At 45.7% G+C, this 6,165-nt stretch overlaps 1 long non-coding RNA gene across 2 annotated transcripts in view; it reads left to right on the top strand.

Moving 5' to 3' along the window:
* Positions 1–5,175: 5,175 nt before the first annotated feature.
* LOC121933548 overlaps positions 5,176–6,165 on the top strand; it is a 13,194-nt gene continuing 12,204 nt past the window's right edge. Inside the window, exon 1 of one of the 2 annotated variants that reach the window (XR_006104534.1) lies at positions 5,176–5,531. This is a non-coding gene — a long non-coding RNA (uncharacterized LOC121933548). The other variant, XR_006104541.1, reaches the window with a different exon arrangement.

Genomic DNA, 6,165 nt, shown 5'->3' with positions numbered 1-6,165 from the left:
TGGCTCTCCGAAGTGTATTGTTGGAACCTCAGTTCTTCTCCAGAAGGAAGACGCTAGGACTTTTTCACACGTGGCTATAAAAGCAGAATTTTAATAGGATAAAAGCATCTTTGGATTGTACTTATCACACAATGTTGTGTCAGTCCTGCTGCTACCTTGCATTCTATTTGTTACTGTGCTGCACCCTTTCATTGATGGGCAAAACCTATCAATGGGATCTCAGTCTTGCTGCTATTGCATTACTTTCTTCATGTGATAGCTTCCTTCTGCTACAGTTCCACTCCTCAGGCAGTAACAAGGTCTGAGTGGTCATGATTCTGCTCCTCTCCCCTTCTCCCCTGCCCCCCCCTTCCAACAATTGCAGCCAATGTCCTTCCCAAGGCTGGCTGATGTGTGCACATTCACACAGCATCCCCCCACCTTCCTCCCAAAGCATGGGACTGCTGCATGTATGTGCACACAGTAGCCCCATGCTTTGGGAGTGGAGAGAAGGAGTTATTGTGGCTGCCAATACTTTCCCAAAGCTGGCTGCTGTGAGTACATTCAAGGCCATAAACAATTGTGGCCACCAACTGCCACCTGAATCTGTCTGCTGTGTGAATATGCACACAGCAGCCAGCTTTGGGAAGATGTGGGTGGCTGCACTTGCTTCAAGGAAGCATCAGTGGAATGGTACTTTTGCCCTATAACATTATAACTGGGGGCAGGGTGGGGTAAGAAGGAGTAGGAATTGGCAAACCACCTCTGAGGACTTCTTGCCCAACAAAACCCTATGAAATTCATGAAGTCACCATAGGTCTACAGGCGATCTGAAGGCACACACAAACACACACAGAAAATGTGACCATCATGCCATAGGATCATCTCAGCAAACCATGTCCTCCTTGCCGCATATCTAAGAAATTGCTACAAACAGTCCTGCCCTGAAACAGGTGAAAGAGGAGGAAATAATAGCCAACAAAACTCAAAAGAGTGCTATACTGTGAGACTGTATGCCTCCTAGACCTATCTGGAAGAACCCATAGTTAAAGCACAGTGTCCCCAAATTTTAGCTACCTGATGTGAACAAGTGTTTTCTGGTTTTGGGTGTTCAGGTGCTATAGAGTATTACCTTTGATTCTACACCCAGAAAAGCTCCTATGGACATGGGACAGTTTTATCCCCTGAAATACATCCACCTGCAGCTGGAGGAGGGTCCGAACAGGTATCACCCCTCTTCTAAGGTGTTACCCGCTACAGCCCACATCCTCACACCCTCTTAGTGAAGCCACCATCCATAGACATGCATGCAGATTCATAGCACATGAGTGCCTGTCCATCACCAATGGCTTGTATGTTTGGAAACGTTGCACAAGGGTTAGGGATTTGTGGCTTGACTTCATTCTGGTTTTTTGTTTTGCTCTTGTTGCAGCAGTTGCAAATCTAGCTTCAGCGGCAGCGGAGTGGTTAAACCAAAGACTAACTTGTCTGCACAGAGCTCCAGTCTCCTGTGACAGATTATTGACGGAAGAGCGGCTTCCTTCCCCATCCCCCACGGTTGCAAATACATGTCCTCCATTGAGAAACCAAATGCCACATGACGCACTGCAGCTAGAATTCTTCCTTAGCATGGCATGCACACGGGAGTTTTATATTTCAGAATGTGAAGACGAGGAGATATAATATATATATATATATATATATATATATATATATCTGCATAGCAGGTTGCACAATGAATTGCCTGCAATCCCCATGACACAATTATCTGGAAAATTCCTGGGTGTGGGATTCTGGTATTTGACAGCAGACGCCCTTTAAAAGCAATGCAGAAAAGGTTAGGCAATTTGCAAAATGGAGACTGCTCCACACTCCCAGATCCTGCATTCAGTGGATGAAAATAATAACAAATGGGAAATCTCGCTCTTGGTTTATATGGTTCCCTATACGCAAGCTGGACTCCTGAGCCCCGAAATCTCTATCACTAGGAAGCAGGAGGCTCATGTAGGAAACTGATGGCCTTTTATCCATCACACCCTTGTCTTTTCCTTTCAGTGTAACATATAGATAAGGAGGGTGGATTTCCAAGTGTTACCGCTTGATTTACTTCTTGGGTTTACAAGTGTTCTTTAAGACTGTTCTTGTTTAATTGGCAGACTCCTTGCAAACATCCAAAGTTTCCTGTTGTGTTTGTTGTATTTGTTTGTTGTGGTCAACAGACTAGAACAAACATAGTAATCTCTGGGACAGCCCAAAGGTGTTGCTGGATGGTAGACAAGAGAGGATCATGCGATTTGATCTACGATGCTGATGTTTTCAAGTTGTAAAAATAGCATAAAATCTGGACTCTTGAGAAGCATTCGATGGCTCACTTTGGACCTTTTCCAAGTGGAGCTGTTTCTGCAGAAACAAACTCTTTCCCTACATCTTGCTCACGTTGCTTCTGCGACTCGGACCTCCGCTGGCAACGAATCTCACTCTTCGGAAGCTTGCAATATTGAGTTTCTCGTTCAGATTTCAACCCACCTAAAAGTAATAATGACTGTGAACCAGGGCAAATGAGAATACAGCTTCTGCCCAGAAGACATGCTGCTTTGGGGAAGGAATGATGGGGCCGTTTTAAGAAAGAAAACTGCAGCAACAATGACCCATTTATCATTTAAAAATTAATTGCATCGTGTGGAATTGGAAAAGTGGTATCAAACTGGATTATTTCAGCAGTGTGGCATATGGTTTTCCTCTCCAACCTTGCTAGCATTATTGTCTTTTTTAGTGATCCATGTCTTCTCATGATGTGTCCAAACTACAATAGCCTCAGTTTAGTCATCTTGGCTTCTAGGAAGAATTCAGGCTTGGATGTTTTGGACCCATTTATTTGTCTTTAGGGCCGTCCATGGTATCCTCAACGCTTATCTCCAGCACCAGATGCACTCAAACGGGTCAATTCTCCTTCTATCAGCTTTCTTTGCTTTCCAGCTCTGACATGTGTTTATGTTGATAGGAAATGTGACGGCTTGGGCGATCCTAACTTTTGCAATCAGTTTAATATCTTTGCACTTTAGGATCTTGTCTAGTCCTTTCATAAGTGCTCTCCTCAGTCCTAGTCTTCTTCTGTTTTCGCCCTAATTTCCTTCATCTTGTAGGGACTGAAATAGCTATGAGAAGCTGCCACAGTAAAGTGAGAAAGAAAGGAGCTGAGAAGAAGTGAAGAGAAGCTGTACTGGCTGAGCCGGATTGTTAGTTATCTATAAGCGAATATGCACGACTAGACTTGTCTGTTGGTGAGATGCAAATATAGATTGCTTATACAGATATAGGATGGGAGTATACCTGGCTTGACAACAGTACATGCAAAAGGGATCTGGGAAGTTGAACATGAGACGACAGTGTGATGTGGCAGCTAAAAAAGCCAATGTGGTTCTAGGCTGCATCAATAGGAGTGTAGTGTCTAGATCGAGGGAAGTCATAGTACCACTCTATTCTGCTTTGGTCAGGCCTCCCCTGGAATATTGCTTCCATTTCTGGGTACCACAATTCAAAAAGGATATTGAGAAGCTGGAGCATGTCCAGAGGAGGGCCACCAAAATGGTGAAGGGGCTGGAAACCATGCCCTATGAGGAATGCCTTAGGACCTGGGGATGTTTAGCCTGGAAATGAGAATGTTAAGAGGTGATATGATAGCCCTGTTTAAGTATTTGAAGTCATGTCACATTGAGGATGGAGCAAGCTTGTTCTCTGCTGCTCCAGAGAATAGGACACAATGGAGCAATGGATTCAAGTTACAGAAAAAGAGGGAAAGAGAATCCACTTTAAAAAGGCGAAGGGTCTGGAAACTATGAAGCCCTAAAAGGAGAGACTTAGGGAGCTGGATTATGTTTAGCTTGGAGAAGAGAAAGTTAATAGGTGATATGATAGCCATGCTTAAGTATTTGAAGGATGGAGCAAGTTAAATTTCTGCTGCTCCAGAGAATAGGACACAAAGAAGGAGCAATGGATGCAAACCATAGGAAAAGAGATTCCATCTCAACATTAGGAGGAACTTCCTGACAATAAGAGCTGTTTAGCAGTGGAAGACACTTCCTTGGAGGGTGATAGAGTCCCCTTCTTTGGAGGTTTTTAAACAGAGGCTGGATGGCCATCTGTCAGGGATGCTTCGATGGAGAGTTCCTGCATGGCAGAAGAATGGGGTTGGACTGGATGGCCCTTGCAGTTTCTTCCAAATCCATGATTCTTTATCACACTGGGGATGATTTCGGCATTAAAGAGAAATTAAAACCCATTTAAAGTGTCCCGCAAACGAAGCAGAAATGGCGACCAATTGTGCGAATGATTATCACATGCAGTTGCACAAATAAAGCGATATGAGAAATGCATCATTGATGAAATCCGGAAAGTAAAAAGATGCACGTCAATGCTTCTTTGTGACCACTTTAAAGGCGGGTTTTGTGCGACGTCGTGTGAAATTGTTGTGCATAATTATGCGATTTCTCCCCCAGGATACTCATAGGATAAACTCCTCATGTGAGGAACTCCTATATCTACAGTGTAAACATATTACTTTTATATGCTTTAGAGCTATAGAAGTTTTAAAAGGTTTTAATCGCTTTTGTGATTTGGGGGCTGAAACCTGTATTTGGCTGCCATGAATAAAGTGTACTACAGTATATATGTCTTTTTGGCTCAATTTTGCTCATCTATGGCCTATTTCATGAATCACGATCCCCTCACAGACAGTTCTAGTCAGGACTGTATTGGGAAATCTGAGGTCCTAATGTATTGTTGATAGTAAGGCATTCATAACTCAGTGCCTTGTAGATATGGGTGGATTCAATACACAGTGCAGAAATAATCTGGTTTGAGGCCGCTTTAAACTTTATTTATTTATTTATTTGGTATGTTTAAAACGCCAAAAAATAAAAATGGCGGCTCAGGTAGCAACGAAGGTAGGAAGTGGCAGCCGAGGCGGCGTCGGCAACCAATCAGATTCCGAGTAAGCCTGGGTTCAGCGGAGAGCGTCCACCAATGGGATGGAAGGGTTAGGCAAACCAATGGGGAGGAGAGTTGTGCGCACGCGTAGACGGAGCAGTATATAAATGAGCGAAGGAAAAAAGATGGCGGCCAGTCGTTGGCGCCGAGGCCCCGCCCACTTCGAGCCCTCCATCTGCAGAGGCAAAGGCAGCGGCGGCGGCCATTTTGTGATGCCGGGCAGGGGCTCTTGGGTTGGGGGAGGGGAGAGGAGGAAAGCTCCGCTCTGAGGAGAAGAAGAAGGCGAGCAGAGGCTCCCCTTCCCTCACAGACGCTCAGCAAGATGGCCGGGGAGGACGCAGAAGCAGCCGCGGCGGCTGCTGCTTCTCCTCTCGGCGCGGCTTCCTCGCCTTTCTGGCCGCCTCTGAGGGGTCGAACTAGGCCTAAGTCCCCCCAAAATGGGCCTTTTTTTTAATATCCCCCCCTTTTTAATGAAGGGAAATGAACGCCTCTCGTGCTTCGTTGGAGCGGGGCTCCGGTCCTCGGTTCCCGGTGGCTCTCCGTCTCCTTCCCCGGAGGAGAAGGAGGTGAGTATCTCCCCGGTTCCTCCGTATTTGGATAACATTCTTATTGTTCTCCATCTTTCCTCCATTCGCCCGCCTTTGTCTCTTTGTCCTTAAAGCAAGGCGCCCTTGAAGCGGGAGAGGGAGGCGAGGAAGGGGGGAAAAGGTCGCCCCTTCGCCTCCCTTTCAGCCCTGGCTCCCTTCAGGACCCTCCGTCGCCATCGGGGAGCCTTCCTAAGAGTTTGGGGGTCTTTTTTCGGGGGGAGGAATAGGTAAGAGGACCCCAAAAGGGAGGGAAAAAGAGCCCCACTTTCCTCCCCCATTTTGACCCCTTTCGCTCCTTAATTCTCGAAGGACGTTAGAGGATAATATTGGGGAGCCTCTTTTCGTTGTCTTTTGGGGTGTCCTTTTAAGAATTGGGGGGTTGGTTTTTAATGGGGAGGGGGTCTAAGGAGTCTGAAAGCCTGGAAAGGGGGAGAGAAGGGAAAATGGTCATTATTATTATCATTATAAACACCCCCCCCCTTAGTTTCTCCTTTTCTTATTTTCAATGTGTGCTTAAAGAACCCACATTAGTTGGAATTGAATTGATTCTAGATATTTTTTTGGGGGGGGGGGGTTCAGATGCCTTGAGCCTTGAAGGGGGAGAGAAAGAGAG

Source organism: Sceloporus undulatus, chromosome 6, assembly GCF_019175285.1.
Source record: "Sceloporus undulatus isolate JIND9_A2432 ecotype Alabama chromosome 6, SceUnd_v1.1, whole genome shotgun sequence".
Classification (NCBI taxonomy): Eukaryota; Metazoa; Chordata; class Lepidosauria; order Squamata; family Phrynosomatidae; genus Sceloporus; species Sceloporus undulatus.
This window is presented reverse-complemented; position numbering and strand designations above follow the sequence as displayed.